Source organism: Engystomops pustulosus, chromosome 4 (assembly GCF_040894005.1).
Source record: "Engystomops pustulosus chromosome 4, aEngPut4.maternal, whole genome shotgun sequence".
Classification (NCBI taxonomy): domain Eukaryota; kingdom Metazoa; phylum Chordata; class Amphibia; order Anura; family Leptodactylidae; genus Engystomops; species Engystomops pustulosus.
The window spans coordinates 174994571-175013707 of record NC_092414.1 but is presented as its reverse complement, the minus strand read 5'-3'; the positions used below and the strand labels follow the sequence as shown (position 1 = coordinate 175013707).

The 19137-nt window shown below is 42.4% G+C and overlaps 1 protein-coding gene across 7 annotated transcripts in view; it reads right to left on the bottom strand.

The window, feature by feature from the left end:
* The window catches only part of MEF2A (myocyte enhancer factor 2A), a 103247-nt gene extending 84694 nt beyond the window's left edge, over window positions 1-18553 (bottom strand). For 2 of the 7 annotated variants that reach the window (XM_072148585.1, XM_072148594.1), the window contains exon 1: window positions 18111-18551. The gene's annotated coding sequence lies outside the window, so the exon portion shown is untranslated. Of the gene's footprint in view, window positions 1-18110 lie in introns of all 7 variants that reach the window. The other 5 variants (XM_072148592.1, XM_072148586.1, XM_072148591.1 and 2 more) reach the window with 5 other exon arrangements.
* Between the last annotated feature and the right edge of the window lie 584 nt (window positions 18554-19137).

Below are 19137 nucleotides of genomic sequence, written 5' to 3'. Positions count from 1 at the left end.
ATGGGTGGGGTGAAGGACCACTAACCCATATACATCACTTTATATACTGGAAAGTACCGACTCCTGTAATGGAGGACTACGCACAAGGCCAGGAATCCAAACAGAAAACTGGATACAGGTAGAAGGTTTTTTGGGAAGATTGAGATCATCCCTAAATATATACCGAGGCCAAATGTATAGCCCACTATTCGGTCAACCCATATAGTAACGCACCTAGTCTCTTAGTCCACAATAACCGAATTGAAAACAAAAGTACCCCCACAACCAGTGGGGGGAAAAAAGGACAAACTAGGAAGGTGCACGTAAAAAATGCATCTTTATTAATGACACATAACCAAAATGACATAAACGGTGCCAACATGAGATGGCGCTGTCCTGTAAATATCAATAAAATGCAATAAAATCCAGAGTGGTGGAACACACAGAAAGAAACGGACAAACCCAGACAAAATGGAGTAACAGGTAAGTAGAAAAGTCAATTAGCAAGAAACTGGACAGACATGGGCATGAAGCCTGCTGATGGACCATGTATTTATGGTACCTATCATGGGTAATAGCAGCGGTAACCTCTGTAGTGCCGGTTATGAATAGTAACAGCACTACCCTATGTAGGGGCTGCATAACCAGTAACTTGTTAAGAAATGAGTGTCAGCTCTTACCAAATCGTTGTAGGTGTTAGGGACTCCACTGTCCGGGAAAGACCGCGTCCCCGGCGTACGTTTCGGCTTGGAGTGAGCCTTCGTCTGTGTTCCACCACTCTGGATTTTATTGCATTTTATTGATATTTACAGGACAGCGCCATCTCATGTTGGCACCGTTTATGTAATTTTGGTTATGTGTCATTAATAAAGATCCATTTTTTATGTGCACCTTCCTAGTTTGTCCTTTTTTCCCCTCTGGTTGGGGGTACGTTTGTTTTCAAGGCCAGGAATCCACAGCACCGCAGTCCCACCGACAAGCCACATCAAAAACACTATTCCCACAATCCTGTACCCTCCGCAAGCAGAAGAAACATTGGCAAATTTGCAAGAAACTTTTCCTGTGCAGAGCTCAATGTACACACGCTCCCCGGGTAACGTTCAAGGTTCTATGGGGCAGATTTATCATTTTTTCTATGGCAGTTTTCTGGCGTAGAAGCAATGAAATAATCGCAAGAATTTGCAATTAAAATAGTGAATACGCCACCTCCAAGCCATGTGGGTGTAGAGGGGGCGTAGCGGCGGTGGAGGGGATTGATGTTTTTTAAGCAAAACTTTTGCTTGTGGGCCCTGTCATCCGCTTGCCAAACCTCTTGATGTATCCGGCGTGACAAAGGGGGGCACGGCCGCTATCAGGAGCACCTGTGTATGGTAAATCTCCCTCTATAGGGTATACAAGCAAGTCAGAACTTTTTAAGTATAACTCCAGACAAAGTATTTTTGGTCTCTGTTAAACTATTTCATACTGTTCCCTTCTAATGAATGGCTGGACCATTATACAAGCTCTTATACCTCTTGTGTCACGCTAATATACTAAGTTTTCGTGAGCAAGACCCTCATTCCTATTGTTCCAGGACTAGATTTGTAAAGCGTTACAGTATATGATGGTGCTATATATATACTAAATCTCATGTTGACAAGGGAACACTGATTAGCAAGATTAATTTCAGACACCTTCCAGTAAATTTCACGGCATCCTGGAGACAAAGTTCAACACATTTATGGCACCCAGTTAGGTCACAGTGGGCACAAAAGTCCATTTCTAACTAGGGGTTGTCTGTAAGTCGGGTGTTCTAAAGTCGGGGACCGTCATTGTCCTTTTTTTTTTCCACAAAGCCTGCCCCTACACATTTTTTTTTCAAAATTTTTGAAAACTCTTTGGCCAGGATTATAGTAACATGGGTGCTTTATTCCAAAAGTTCTGTCAATAGGAGATAACTGCAATATATTACAGAACCTATGGAGAGGTGTGGTGCCAATAAAGTAAAAGAAAGGAGCCTTCTGTTTATAAACACTTTTACAGCGGTTGTCGCAGGATACAGACTAACTTGCCGATTCAAGGGGGTCTCAGTAATGGACCCCTACAGAACACAATAATGGGGATCCATTGTACCTGCCGTGGGCTGAAGGGCTAAGGAACATTGAATGTGGAATAGGGGGGGGGGGGCATCGAGAAAGGCAAGGTGCCAATGTGGGAATCGGTTTATATATTTAAATATCCCCACCCAAGGTGATGCACTCACCTATTGGAGTTATGCTGGTAGGGACATGTAGTACATGGTAATTTGATCATGTAGTTGCTGCCAATCTGGAGGTGTTCCTTCAAGAGAACCCGTCAGGCAAATTAACCCCCTAAACTAAATATATTTTCATAAACTGACATTAGAAAGCATTTCCTCTATCCCTACATTTTCCCTCTACATGCCTGTAAACCTAAGCAATGCAAAGCTGTATGTAAATGACCTGTGACATGTCCAATGAGTCATTAGCATATTCAAGCTGTCCAGCTTATTTATGAGTGGGAGGTACAGCCATACCCCCCAGTGCTTGACTGACAGCCTGTATAATGATGTGCTTCCTGATGCTGGCTCCCCCTGCAGCCTGTGTGTGTATAGTAGAGATACAACAGCTCCAGGCAGCCATGTTATAGCAGAACATGTCAGGTACTTGTGTAGCTGATGTCTGTGCCTCTGTGTATGAGGAGCATGCAGCATGTCATCAGATGCAGCACACACACCAGCAATGCTTTACTATACATTACACACAGGCATGAGCAGGGGGGGAGAGAGGAGGGGTAACGGGGGTGACATCACTGCCTCTGACCATGTGACCAGCCTCATTTACATAATAAAGATAAGATGATTTTATAATGATTAATGTATGAAATGACTAGATAACGGCTGGGATGGGATCCTTGTGAGCTGCTCCAACAGGTAGTAGTGACAGAAATAGTGACCTGATGACAGGTGGCCTTTCACTAAACAAGGAAAAAAATTACTAAAAAAGTTTGGTAGATACCCTCCTAGCTGTCGACTTTGGAGCTGACAGAACACAGCTTTAGCTTTATAAACGGCTGTGAAAAAATGAAAGCTGAGCTCTGATTGGTTGCCGTTGGCAACTAGAACAGTTCTGCTCTCAGACGCTCATGATAAATCTCCCCCATCCTTTGTTTTAACCAATAAAAGTACAACTGTCCTATAGATCCTTCTTGGTGGCACATCCTTTATGCCTAGGTCAAGCAGACTGTGCTGCCTTATACTTATTTTGGGCTTCTGGGCATCGGATTCTACTTTACAGGGGTGACCATTGGGCATCTCTGACAGACGCTATAGAACAGTGATGGCAAGCCTTTTAGACACCGAGTGCCCAAACTACAACCGAAACCCACAACATTTTCGCAAAGTGCTATTCGACAATTTAAGCAGTAACTTATGACTCCCTGCTCTGTCACAGGTTTAAACTGTCTAGGCCCCTGAGGACCCCATTACAGTAGAAATAAAGAGAAGAAGTTTGGATTATCATTGTAGCTTCCTTCTAGGGTTCTGGGCTGCCTGGGACTGGAAGAGACCTTGAGTCCTTAATGGCGAACTCTGCGTTCGGGTGATGGCGCTGGTGCCGATAGAGAGGGCTCTGAGTGCCACCTCTGGCACCCGTGCCATAGGTTCGCCACCACTGCTATAGAACATACAGTAAAAGGCACATATGTCTTGTGTGACTGCCACTCAGATGGGTCCCAAATCATAAATTGCGCGCAACTTACAACCAATTCATCAACTAGTTGTAGAAATATCTCACAAATCTCATGACAGGCCCCTCTAAAGAACATGGATGGAGGAAAAGGAGAACCTCCCCTTCTGTGCACCACAGAGACGGCTCTTTGATACCTGTAGAGGGCAAATTCACACTTTATATTTTGGCGATTTCTTGTAAAGTACTCAGATCTGTATCTTAATAGATTAAAGGAAAAAGAAAATGATTTACACTCGAGGCACAAGTCACCTTCCACCACCTGCCCTTAGCCTTGTCTAGCCAGCAGATTTATTTTAATTCATTTGGAAAATGTCTGTGTCTACAATAGTTTTCAGCACTATCAGGCTGCAAATCTGTGCCCTGCGCTATCCTTAACTATCAAAGCGTGAATATTTATTACTGCACCTATGACACCCTGTCTAATGCTTTCATGACATGATCACCACATAGGCATAAAACCTCTCCAATCACAAGCCATCGGGTGCCTTTCATTTCATCCCATTGTAAAGGTGCAGAAAAAGAGCCAAGACGGGTGGGTACAGTCCTAGCTGCCATTTAGCTCATGCAATTGCTAATACACCAGTGTACCCGAGCCTTTACCTCCTTTCCCCGTTCACACCATGCTGCCCTGCACATACACAGTTTACCCTCTCTCTCCCTCTCTCACTGCCTTGGGCCGTCCTTATGGTGTCTCCCAATGTCTCTCTTCTCACAGTCCATCCTCACTGACAGAGGCTGGGAAGGGGAAGAGCAGGATGAGTCATAACTCTCATGCTACAGCTCCTCCTATTCAGCAGAGCTCAGACATGTTATAAAAGAAGCACATGAGTCTGAACTAAGCGCAGAAGTAAGTAGCAGGGCTGCTAAATTAGGTATTCAGGAATTCTGGTATTATCCACAAGGCAGTAAAGACCAGGCACATGGACAACTTCTGTAGAAGAATGGCCAAGCCCCAACAAACTCTGCATAGTGCATGGCAGAATTCTGTTTTCCGTCTCCCAAAATGTCATATTACAAATTAAATTGCATGCACTATGGGGAAGGTAGGCAAAGTTTAGAATAGCGTTTATACTCAAGTATAAGCAGTTTTTTACAGCACAAAAAATGTACTGAAAAAAACAAACTCAGCTTATACCATAGTCAAAATTTTTTTTTTAAAAAGGAAGTAAATACTCACCTTTCCGACGCCTCCTGCAGGTCTTTTCTTCTTCGGTCCAGCATCATATTGTGTTTGCCGGCCGAGAAGACTGCAGGGGGCATCAGAAAGGTGAGCATTTGCCTTCTTTTTTTTATGAATTGGGGAAACTGTGGCTGGCTTTATACTTGGGCAGGGGCTGACTATATACTAGGGGCATGGGCTAAATGGCTATATACTAGAGGGGAAGGGGACCAACTAGCTATTTATCAAGGTCTTTTCCACCCTAGGCTTATACTCAAGTCAATACATTCATATTTATATACCGTATATTTTATATACGGTAAGCTTTACAACTCACCCCAAGTGCTTTATTTAGATGAGCATTTTTCTATATTGAGTTATGGAATAAGCAACAGTTTTTAGGCCACGTGGTATTAGTGATCTGTGACAAATAGTTAGAAATACAAGTGCATTTTCACTAGCCTGATTGACCAAAAAAATGTCCAAGATCAGGCTGAGGATTCGTTCACACACTCCCGATGAATTGAATTTAAAAATGCAAGTCAACTGGAATGGGGGAGGTGCTCTGCCGAACCGCTTATGCGTATGAACTGAAATACAAGCAATTGGTGACACATTGCCTGTGCAAAAAACATGGTGTTGCTTACCAATCGCATGTGTTTCAGTTGAAACCCCATGCTTAGGTGCTTAATGTCATTTCTCTGACTATAGCAAAAGCTACATGTTCATCAATATTACATGTACATTTAATAGAAACTAGAGAAAAGGAAAGTCAAATAAAATGTACTAATATAAGTATTACCCACAAGACGAGAGCTAGTACATGTGCGGATGAAAAGACCAACAGAACTAGTGATATTTTACTGGAAAGACAGAAATGAGGATCAGTCAGTGTATTCTGGTAAGAGATAACAGCAGCAAACGAAACAGGAATTAACAACTTGAAACCACACGAGAGCGTGCACCCCCAACGTGTCAACTGTACAGGTGCAAGAAAGACTCTGCATTATTTTCAGGATTGAAGAAGGTGGCAATGGAGTGATGAGACAGATGACAAGCTTGTACTCCTCTACTGCTAGCATTTGCCTCTCTGAAGCATATGCAATCTATACCGAAGCTGAACTGCAGCCAAAATATTGCAGAAGCAGCACAGCCTTTCATATTTCACACATTTTATCATTGCCCTTAACCAAGGTCATCTGTACTTGTGACTAAGCCAGCGGTCCCCATGGACGGGGATACAAAAAGGACTGCTACCATAAGCAGAATATATTACAATATTGGCAATTGTGTGCATTGTGAGGTTTTCACTTTGTTTAGGTAATTTATATTAGAGTACAAAAAAATGAAGTTATGGAATTGCTGTGCTTCTCTGTTTTCCCGAGACAAAAAATATAGAAAAACGACTGAATTGCTCATTTTGTATTGTTATAAGAAAAATTTCAATAATAAAAAGTAATAATAATAAAAAAAATTATAATCGCGCACACACACACACACACACACACACACACACACACACATTATAATATAAAAATGAAAAGACAGAAAACAGCTCAGGTGCACATCCCAGGACCTCGACCAAGATCCATCCACATGTAAAATAGTAAAAAATGGCAGCACTCCGAGATTTGGACGTAACAAAAAAGTACTTGTTTATTCACATGTGTGGTTTGACACGTGTGAATAAACAAGTACTTTTTTGTCACGTCCAAATCTCGGAGTGCTGCCACTGCCGTGTTCCCCCTTTTTAGTTTTGATACTGTCTTACGATAAGTAGCAGATTTAAGGCAATGTACTTAGCCAAGCACTGGTAAATCACGCTTAAGTGGTAAATTTACAGTAATAATAAGGTTTTTTTTAATCACCATTATGACACAATAACCAAGTTATTTAGGTATAACCTAAAAAAGATTAAATTGTAATACAACCTAAGAACTACAACTTCAATAGAAAACACTTTTTACCTCATATTCTATGTATAGTGTATAGAATCCATCAGAGGAGATAACCTCTACAAACATGAGCTCTGGAAAACCAAAACTAAAACATAAAAACAGTATAGAGAGAGAACATACAATGGAAAACCCTGTCATAATCCACTTTTCCTGATCACTCTAGAAATTCTAAGGGAAGCACATACATTCCTTCCCTCTGATCTGTAGGGGAAGAGCTTCACTACTGAGCATGTACCCAAAGTGCAGCCACATTCACCTCAACTAAATCATATAAACATGAGCTCAGAAAAAAAGCAAACTAAAATGTAACGCAGCCTACAGAGAGAATATACACTGGACAATTGATTTATGCAGTTTATTGAAACTTTAGATATTCTTTGTATTTACCTTAAATCTTATTTTCTGGTCACCCTAGCAGTGCTAGATGACTGCAGGCATTCCCAGTGCCTGTTTATTGTGATCCGTAGGTGAGGAGCTTCATTACTGATCATGAGCAAAAGGTGCATCCACATACATCTCAACTTAAAGTCTAGATACTTAGATCAGGAATAAAACAGCCATTTATAGGTCATTCCATTATTTCCGAGTCGGAGTCAGTCCATTTTATTCAGAGTCTGACTCCATTGTCCTGGTTATGTTGGAAGACATAAGAAAGTGGAGTGCAATAGGGGAACTTTACAGTCGAGGTGTAATCTGCATAAGCCTGAAGCCGCCAAAGGGAACCCTCAAACTCAAATTTGGGATTATGGACTGATGGTTTAGTGTCCCAATTTGCCTTATATCATCACTGTCTAGGCCCTTGGTCAGCAGGTCTCTGCCTTATTGAAGCCATGGCTTCGTACACCATGGCTTCACTGAGCATGTGCTGTAGATCATGAGCACGTGCAATGAAGTACTACGCTGGCTTCATTCAACCAATACACAGGCAGAAGGAGCGCCAGAGAAGTATCTCTAGGTAAGCATAAGCGTTTGTTTTTTGGATAGCGGCCACGGACCAATAGGTGGATTTGGGAAACTAAACCACAGGTTCCCTTTAAGCAAATTAAAACTAGAAGAGACATGTGGTAAAAGAATACCAAGTGTGGGACCCTCAGCAAAATGGCAATGCTGGTGTTACAGAGGTCTTAACATAAGCTAAATGTGTCGCAAATTAGTAAATGTATTATAAGATTAAAAATATATTTTGTATATTAATAACCCACTATCCTTAGAATTCCAGATTGCCGTGCAGTCTTGTGCAAAATCTTAGTCATGGATGATGAAAATTCAGACAACGTATTAAAATAACTCTTCTCCTATCAAAGAAATAGAAAGTCATTGGAATGCAAAGGCTAAAAACATCCTGCATCATCTGCTGCTGACGGAGGGGCAACCCAGGGAATATGAGGGCCAGAAATAGTCCTTCATAGTACAGTGAGCACATCTATTTGGGTGCTTATTTAGAATGGCTGCTATATTTTTACTCATTCATGGGATACTATATCTGCTACAGTCAAACTATTAACAGCATCAAGTTTAGAAAAAAAAAAAAAATTTCCTATAGGATGCGTGCCAGCCCTTCTAATCTGAGGCGGGACCCTGGCACAGACATCTATTTACTGAATACACACGTGCCACTGGTGCTACAAATAAAAGCTGGAAAAAAAGAAACACTTAACCCAGAGGTTCCTCTTGTAACATGCAAAGTGAGCCAAGCAAACAAGCTATATATATACACGGCAGGGACTATTATTACTACCATGTCATACTTTATAATCCAACCAAGTCTTTCTAATAAATTACAAGTTAGACGGCTCCGTGTCTAGATAGCAGAAGGAGAATAAACATGACATACGGCAGATTCTGGGATCATACAGTTACTTACATTTCACATGTTTCACAAGTGACAAGTATTCTTCTCCAGGGAGAAGACTTCAATATAAACGGTATGAGGCTTCAAGTGGAATAATAAGCCCCCACTAGCAGGTCACCATTAGGCAGCTTTAATGTTTTTTTGCACTTTTATAAAGCTTAAAAAAAGTTTAAGAAGGTACCCGGTGTTTCAGTACCACCTCAGGCTTGGTACCAAGTGACCCAGTGGCACATATCCAAATTGTTTAACAATAATAATGACCAAAGGGAGAACTGACACTTTCTACAGTGAAAAATCAATCCTATGGTACCCCACCGGATCTAGTCTAAGACACCCAAGTCCCAGTCAGTATAAAAGGGACCTCAGAGGACCCATCCACATGGAGGATTTTGATAGTCAAAAAACCCATGTAATCTGCCACCCACCCAATGCAAAGGGAAGTAAAAAAACACCAGGTGAAAAATATGGGCGACATAGGGTGGAAATCAGCTCACCTTCCAGCAAAAACGAGTGTCCTAGTATAACACGGATCGCCCCTGTGTGCGGACGGTGTAAATTAAAGAAGAAATTCCAAAATCCAGCCAGGTCAGGAACAACTCTTATTCTTTACTTTGGCACATATTTAAAATCCATAGCAGGTAATCTCGCCGACGCGTTTCGATCGGGCTAGCCATTCTTAATCATGGGCACAAGCCATTTTTTTTTTGCCAGATTCCAGATGGAAACTCCCATTGGATGGGAGGATATTTTCCACAAAGGAATGTAGCAGAAAACCATATCATATAAAATCTTGTCTACTACAGAATTCTGCTGGGAAGATTCTGTCTAAGATGTTTATGTCACTTTAAAGGGCTTGGAAAACTTTCACAGGGTAAGTATAAGACTCTTGGGTCACTCATACTTACCCTTCTAAAGTTTGCCGCATTCAACGGATAGAGGGGGCCGCGCACACATGACTAGAGATGAACAGACTCCATGGTTGGGTTATGCCTGACCCGGACATATTGCCGGACTGGCAGCTGAACAGCCAATCTGGAAATTGATACCCCTAGCGACTAACCATGTCTATGACTGGCCAGGGGGTGTCAGTGGTCGGAGGGGAGTGGGAAACTTTATCAGTACAATATGCCTCTATTAGGGTCTTATACTTGTATTTCTATACCTGTTGTATCTACGGGCCCATGTGTCAGCAGACTGCCCAAACAATCTCAAAGCCGGTCCAAGTTTGCACCAAGGGGAGTCTTTTCAGCTGTGAACCTTGTGGGCTGCAAACAATAGACCACAGGTTGATAAGCACGTGTTAATGAGCAAGTAGAGTTACTATGACAAAGATGAGAGGTTGAACCCCCCCCCCATAATAAAAAAAAAAATTGAAGAAAATCTTTCCATTATACTGCATCCCTGTCTTGACTCCAGGTTCTGGATCATAAAAAACGATGAGAAACACCACTGTACAAAGTAGGCCATACCCAGCCATATATTGTGCTGTATGTAAGGTGGTCAACCACAGCAAAGTGGAGAATCTTTTTAAAAGGAAACCATGCAATTTCTATGAGACATTGTAGTGTTCACGTGCAGCTACATGCTGGCACCACCTGTTATATCCGTGGCCCCCCAGATAAAATAGGCTGCTGTTTTACAGTAAAATTACGTTTTTGACACTACAGCAGGACCCTATGCAGGTTTTAGATTTACCATATCTGTTCTTCTGGAGGTTCAGTCATGATGTAGGGGTACAATGCAAACTATACAGATCACCAGCTGAAATTGCCAAAGTATATGGACCTTAACCAGATGGCTATTTATACTTTACAGTGGCCATGCTACAGTACTACAGCTCATCTCCCACCCATCTGAATAGGAGCCCTGCATGCAATATTACGGCCAACTACACAGTGTACGGAGCCATCTGCTAACTGCCCTGCACACCATCAATATCAGCTGCTCAGTTCAGGGCCTGTATGACAGACAAATCTCCAATCTATAAGCTATCCTAAGGTTCTGGACAATCCCTTTAAGTAAACTCTCTATGGTCACAAAGATCATCCATAGCATCTGTTAAAGTCTGCAAATACCAAATGAAAGAAATTACAGTAATAGTAATGGTTAGAAACACACACACACACACATTTGAAATGTAATTAAGAAATAGCAAAATGTTAAAATATGTAAAGCACTACAGAATATGTTAGCGCTATCCTCCGGTTTCCTCCCACACTCCAAAACATACTGGTAGGTTGATTAGATTGTGAGCCCCATGGGGACAGGGACCGATTATCTATAATATATACACAGACACCAGGACAGCGTTAATGCTATTGAATAGAATTGTTAGGCCGCGTTTACAAGTGGCGTTTGAATTGCATTTTGAAACGCATTTCAAACGCAACGAGAAGGATTTCCACCCGATTGCATATTTGTTTACATCTAAAAGTATGTGATTGGGAACAATCATGTCCATGTAAACAATGCAATGATCTAAGTATTAGATCTAAACACATATGCACTCGGGCTCAACTCCTCCCTGTTGTGTTTGAATTATGCTTCAAAACACAATCCAATTGCCACGCGTGAGGCTCTAACTAAGATTTACCAGCACCATTGGATCCAATGAGATTATATTTTAGTTTATTAGATTTTACAGCTTAGTGGTTTAACTGTTAAGTACAGTAGTTACGAGCAAAAAAACATCAATAAAGCACAGAATGATGTACACATTATAGCTGCACAAACACAGGAAAAAATATATATGTGTAAGGGTTGGGTGAGAAAACAAGGCGACTTGCTGCATTATGGAAAATTGTGTTAATTATATATCTCAATTAACAGCAAAGGATTGGAGTCAGGATTGTTCATTTTGGATGTGGCCATCACAATGGGGAAACAAGGAGATGGAATTCCAGAGGACAGACCATAAGGTTTTCCTGTGCCCACTTTGGTGGAATAGACACCCATCTCTGTAATTGGGAAAGGTTCAAGAACTTTTTCCATTAATGAAAACCTGAACACCAAAGCCAAGGTGAAGAAAGCTGCAGTGTAAAGTAGGAGGTTTGTCCGAAACAGTGCCCAAGGATCCGTTACACAACATAGCTAAGCTGAAGCCATGATTTTAATCGCAACGTCAGCAGGACTGCGCTACATAAGTACAGCTACAGCTTCAAAAGCACAGCTGTATCTCTGACCCCGCTAGTATGGTGCACATATGTTGCTTCAGACCCACGTGCTTGGGATTTTACATGAATTCACAAGAACTTTTATGTGGTTTAAACAAAAAGTGTAACTTCTGTATAGTAATTTTATATGAGGGGAACGCCGTGTTGAACACAAATTTATATAATAATAATTATTTATTTATATAGCGCACACAGATTACGCAGCGCTGCACAAAGCATGTCAGATCTGTCCCTGTCCCCAAGGGGCTCACAATCTAAACAACCTACCAGTATGTTTTGGAGTGTGGGAGGAAACCAGAGGACCCGGAGGAAACCCACACAAACACGGAGAGAAAATACAAACTCTTTGCAGATGTTGACCTGGGTGGGACTAGAACCCAGGACTCCAGCGCTGCAAGGCAGAAGTGCTATCCACTCAGCCACCGTGCTGCCATAAGATAAAAATGCTGGTTTCTGTAGCTCCTTCGCTTCCCACCGTAACATCTCTTCACTTTTACTTTCTGATTTATCCATAAATCTGCAGCTGCCCATAAAAGTCTACGGATAGAGAAGCATAGACAAGATGCTGCAGACAAATTAAGTTTTCATTCCGGCTTCTAAGGCCCCTTACACACTTGCGTTTCCAACTTGCATCACACTCGCAGTGTGTGCTGGCTAGAACCTCCGGCCCGATACTATAGTGAAATTCCTGAGTTTAGTTCCAGTCTTTGGGTCGGAGGTTCTAGCAAGCAGCGTTATGAGAGTTCTACCCATTGCACTCTCAGGCGTGGAACGGGTCCAAGACTAGGCCGCGGCGCTGTTCTGGCCTAGTCGGAAGCATCAACAACGTGACCATACGCAGCACCACAGGATAGGAGGCAGAGCATGGCAAGTATCTTTTTACACTTTTCCCTCACCCTGCCCTCAGGGTTTTCCATTAAACTGGAAAACCCCTTTAAAATAACCGAATAATGAATTAAAGGGATTTTCTGGTTTATAAATAAGCTGGAGCCCAAGGCCTGGAGAACTAATTACAGCTCTGTGCAGCCTCAAGCTACATACAGCACCTGGAAATGAGCATACACTTGTACATGGAGGATGTGTGGCTTAGTACGGAAAGATACATGACCTCCAAGTGTTGCCATTGAGGCTATACCCCCATGACTATGCTCTTAGGCTCCCCTCAGACATACTATCCTTAGGCATAATTGCCAGTGAAAGGCCTGCATATATGCAAAAAAAAAAAAAAAAGTCAACGCTATTTACTGAATTTATTTAGTCAAATAAAATGGGTGGACAAAATTTACTTTAAAATCCATAAAAATATATATACTGTATATATTCGAGTATAGGCCGACCCAAGTATAAGCCGAGGCCCCTAATTTTACCACAAATTAGTCACATTGGTCACAGCCTCCCCAGTATATAGGCTGCCGGACCCTGCCCCATAGTATATACCCAGCACCTGCCCCCCAGTATATAGCCTGCCAGCCCATATCCCCCAGTATATAGCCTGCCCCAGTATATAGCTAGCAGTGGGGGAAGCCAGAAAGGGGAGTTTTGATATACATTTTTCTTACTCGAGTATAAGCCGAGTTTGGGTTTTCAGCACATTTTTTTGTGCTGAAAAACTAGGCTTATACTCGAGTATATATGGTAATTGTCTTTTTGGTGCTAGCATTTTTTTAAAAAAATTTAACATTGATTGGACAAGCTCTGCAGCTCATGTGTGACTCCACAGTACAGGTCTCCATGATCAGGCCCAAAACAATGAGAAAGTCCTTCTCTATCCTGTGGTTAGGAGAGAATAAAACCTCATTTAACCCCTTAAGAAAGGGGAATGTGCAAGCAGAAAATGATCTACAGTTTTTAAATTAAACATATATGAAAAGAACTTTGTAGATATTCATTTTCCATCTATTATCTGTATGTGGGGGGGAAAAACTGACGTCTTCATAGTGGCCACTAGGCCTGATAATCCAGTTCTTTACACTGCAATGTTCACACTCCAGCAGTCATTGCATTATTATCACACAAAGAGTTACAGGATCAGCTACAGGCAGTCTCCTGGTTACGCAAAAGATAGGTTCTATAGGTTTGTTTTTAAGTTGAGTTTGTATGTGACCCCAGACAAAATTTTTTGGTCCCTGTGATAATTGAATTTAAAAAAAAAAATGTTGGATTGTCATAAGAATCAAAATTAACAATAAAGCTTCATTGCAGACACCATTATAGCTGTTTATTTTAGCCTAAAGTACAGTAAATTACCAATATCCAGAGGGCCGTTTGTAACTAGGGGTCGTCTGTAAGTCGGGTGTTCTTAAGTAGGTGGCGCCTGTACTTTTAAAGAGAACCCGTCATGCAAAATAACCCCCCTAAACTAAATATATTTTCATGAACTGCCATTAGAGAGCATTGCCTCTATCCCTTCATTGTCCCTCTACATGCCTGTAAACCTAAGCAATGAGGTCCTAAAGCTGTATGCAAATGACCTGTGAAATGTCCAATGAAGCATTAGCATATTCAAGCTGTCCACTCTATTCATGAGTGGGAGGCACAGCCACACCCCCAGTGCATGACTGACAGCCTGTATAATGATGTGAGGCTGTATAATGATGTGCTTCCTGGTGCTGGCGCCCCCTGCAGCCTGTGTGTGAATGTGTGTGTGTTTAGGAGAGATACAGCAGCTCCAGGCAGCCATGTTACAGCAGAACATGTCAGATTCATGTGTAGCTGATGTCTGTGTCTCTCACCTGTGTATTAGGAGGATGCAGCATGTCAGCAGATGCAGCACACACACTAGCAATGCTTTACTATACATTACACACAGACATGAGCAGGGGGAGGAGAGGGGAGGGGGAACAGGAGAGACATCACTGCCTCTGACCATGTGACCAGCCTCATTTACATGATAAAAAATATGTGATTTTACAATGAATAATGTATGAAATAACTAGATAAAGGCTGGGATGGGATCCTTGTGAGCTGCTCCAACAGGTAGAGGTGACAGGACAAGTGACACAGACCTGATGACAGGTGTCCTTTAAGACATCTGGAGCCCCTCAGGCTCATTGTATATAGTACTTCATCCTGGTGGTAGATGCCCTTTAAAATAGGTCATGATTACATCTAATCACGATTACTGCACAGGTCACAGAGCATTTCTAGATAATGTGATCCAGAGCACTGCTGTCTGTGACCCAGGGAGATTCTGTAAACCATATGACATAATATTATATATAAGATAGATATGAAACACAAGCTCAGGCAATATAGTCTTCAAAATAATCACACACAAAAAATATAAAAAGAAATCTACTATCTGAAAACAAAAACATAAAAGATGTATCTTTCACTATTTGATTGCAGTTCGTAAAAATACATGTAAGTGATACGTTCCCTTTACAGAACCAATAGGTATTACTTTAGACCTTCAGTCCCCCATAAACATGAATGCTCATCTTGGACCGAGTGTGCAAACATTCTCAAGGGGGAGAAGGGAATAAGCCGCTGGCTGGCTTGAGCACAAAGGATCAGACATGTTGAAGTCGTACATGCCTGTCCCTTCTGTCACCCATCTGCTTTTACATGGGAGACCTGTGACCTTAAAGGAAATCTAGCACCAGGATGCAGGATTGTAAACCAAGCACATTAACATTCCGGTGTGCGTTTCTTCTGGCAGGATCCAATCTTCTTTTAGCTTTTTATGTCCTTGGTGTTAAAAAAAAAAAAAAAAGGTTTTAGAAATTATGCAAATTAGCCTGAGGGGCTCCATTAACATCTATGGAGCCCCACAGGATAATTTGCATAATTTTAAATACCTTTTTGTAAAAACCAGGACATAGAAAGCTAAAAGAAAAGCAGAACCTGCCAGAGGGGGAACACGCCAGCATGTCAGTGCACTTGGTTTACAATCCTTCATCCAGGTGGTAGATGTCCTTTAACCCATACACATAACAGGACTGTTAGACTGAGCAATTCTCATGAATACCTGAAAAGTGTTTCTTACAGAAGAAACTTTAAATCTTCAAAACAGGGTTTTTCCTTTTACCTAAAAAAAAAAAAGATGTCATCTCTGCCTCACCCCGTATGGCGAGATATAACACATGAGATCCTTCTGATGTTTATGTCAGTGGAGGGAAATATTCGGCTCCAACAGGTTTACCTGCTCTACCTATAGTATGTATCAAGGTGTTCGGGTCATATACAATAATCCTCATCACATACAATGGATTTAGCATTCATTGAGAGACATCCAGTGGGTAAAATTACTATATAATTTCCGACATCCGATTATCCCCCACCAAACGCCAAATCACGCCATCACCACAGGGTTAACCCACAAGTGTCATCATGGAAGCTTCTTAAATTGAACCTAGCTATTAAATGTGTTTATCAAGTGTGTTTACCCGCCGCGTTCCCCATAGACACGAGTGTAGTAGTGATGGAGCAGAGAACATCTGGCTGCACCTCTCGGTGACTACACAGGGTAGCGCTGGGAGCGCACTCACCCAATTAAACAGTTTGTTTGGCGATCACATTATTAATGAGACTCTGAATACAGCCGCGACTCAGACAGATGCTGCAAGAGCGAATGTGAGCCGAGATTAACTCTATGTTATCTACCTTATGGGGTGGATGCACATCTTTAACCCCTGGTATACACACATCAACAAGAGGGATCATGGAAAAGTACTAGCAGTAAGTGTGTGCTATAAAAGGATAAGGGTACATTCACATGGTAGGTTGCCAAAGCGTAAATCATAAAAGTAGAGAAAAAAAATATTTAATGTACTTAAGGTTTTGGGTTCACTAGCAACAAAAACCTACATATATGAATATACCGCAAATTGGATAACACATAACCACAATTACCAATGCATCAAAGGGCTTGTGTGCACAGCTGTCCTGTGGATACGCAACCTATAGAAATCTATAAGCCGTATGTGCCTACCATTTTATTATGAGGATACTATATGTAATTAAAAAAAAAAAAAAAAAAAAAAAAATGCACTCTTTTTCATATGCCACATGTCCCCTAGACACAATGCAATGCCATATGATGGTATAACTATAAAATTGTACCACTACTGTGTACAGCGCTAACCCGGCCTATGGACATATTGAGCCCCTCCGAGGCAGCGTCTTTCAGGTTTCATTGCAAAAGCAAGGTCAAATATTTATTTATTTTTAAGAATTTTTATAAAGTCAGGACAAAACTGATGGATTAATAGTTAATCAGAAAAAAACAAAAAAAAAAAACAAATAAAACCTTCTCCTTAGATATGTTCTCCATCATTACATGTTCCTATCATAGGGCACATATCCCTAAACAAGATCACCCAAAAGACATGGCATAAACCAAAAATCCTCATTTCTTCTACACATTATTAGGATTATTAGGTAAAAAAAAACTCAGATGCTCGCAACAGTCCTTCCAAAAATGTACCTAAATTTAACATAATAAGTGAAATGTATCATCTAAAAACTTTTGCGTGGACCGTTGCAGATGCTATTTTGACCCTGGTAAAGGAAACTGGAAGCTCATCAAACATGTCACTGGGGCACTGCTGCTGTCAATCATGTAATGTATCTGGCACTGGAATCACAGGAGCACCACCGATCGCAGGTGTGAACAGATGCCAACCCAGAATCCTGATGACTGATAACACTCAGGACCCAGATTTCTCTTAAGACGATAAAAAAACCCATCAAGACAAAACAATCCAAAAAGTTTGGCTTCCCAACATCTCCTATACAATTCTTAGTCATCGCCAACTTCACTCTGACATTACAAACCCCAGGAAACATCTCAGAAATGGCAAATTGTTATCCCCTGTCATTCTCTGTCAAAAGGCAGCGAACGCAACATCATAACAAATATCTCTCATAGTGCATCACTTTGTAACAATATAAAGCACACGGGTACCTGAGGGCAGTGCCACCCCATACTCCAGGGCTGACCTAGGGGGTGTCAGTGCCCCCCTCACCCACCATGGCTGTCAGCAATGACAGGGGGTGTGGTGGACACTAGTAAACAAGATCTGCCAGGTCATGACATATAGCTGGGTGGTGGTAAGTGAAGGGTGGGCACAAGAGGGTGGGTACAGCTGGGTGGGCACCCCAGAACTATGAAAAGCAGCAAGTTTAAGGGTTGGGTAATGGGATAAGTTCACCCCAATGAGCAGAGACTAAGAAGACTGGTAAGAAGAAGCTATGAAAACAAGTGACAGCACAAGCCCCGGCACTGGCCATACTCACCAATGTGTCAGTGTCCCTCCAGCCGCTGGATACACACACCCTCCGCACTTCCCTCACCTGGAGCTGCACGATCCAGCGCACTCCTTTCCGTCAGCCTGTTCCCACCCTCCACCAGCACAGCGGCGAATTCCTTCTTTAGTGTCACTCCGCCACAGCCGCTTCACCTCCTAGAAGTCGGGGGGCTGAAGAGGGCGGATCACTCCGCGCCAAAGGCCCGGTTTTGGTGACGTCAGCGACAGCCTAGAAGCCCGGGCAGGCAGAGGTGGAGAGAGATGCGTGCGTGTGTGTGCGCACGCTCAGCAGCGCCCCGGCGCGCCGTTAGGAGGCCGTAGGCTGTGCCGGTAACGGCTCTGCTGTCCCCGTCACTGCACGGGACAAGGCGGTAGGGAAATGAGGCCGCTTTAGCTTGACAGCTCGCACGTTGGATTCCTCTTAGCAACCGATGACGTCATGATGCCCATCGCCTTAGGCAATTGGCTGCTAGTGTGACAGGAGACGAGAGGAGGCGCGGCCTAGCAGCAGCGGGGGTGATTGACGGGCGTTTCAGCCAATCTGTATAGCGCAGGGGCGGGTAGCCTTGAGGCAGCTTGTGGTGAATGTTTTTATCAGCTGTATGGCGAGGTGTGTGCTGGGTGTGTACCGGCCGGACAGAGCGCACATCACACCTCCAGTATCAGCAGTGTACACGGCTCATACACGCCACGGCCCCAGGGCTGGACGAGGACTGAAATAATTAGGAAAACGCAAAAGGAAATATGGTGTTGTTGCCCCTGGTAACTGCACCACTTTGTCTTATTGATACATTCCCTTCTCCACATTGTGGTCCAGAACTGGCAGATAACAGAAAACATGGAACCTGCTTCCATGCAGAGGAGTAGCAGATTATTATTTGGCCTTAAAGGGATTGTACATATTACAACTGCTGCGACCCCTCCCTGATCAGGAGAACGGAGCCTGCAATCACCACCAATCAGATTGTGATCCCCTAACAATTAAAGTTGGTCCAACCACTTGAACTGGTGGTATT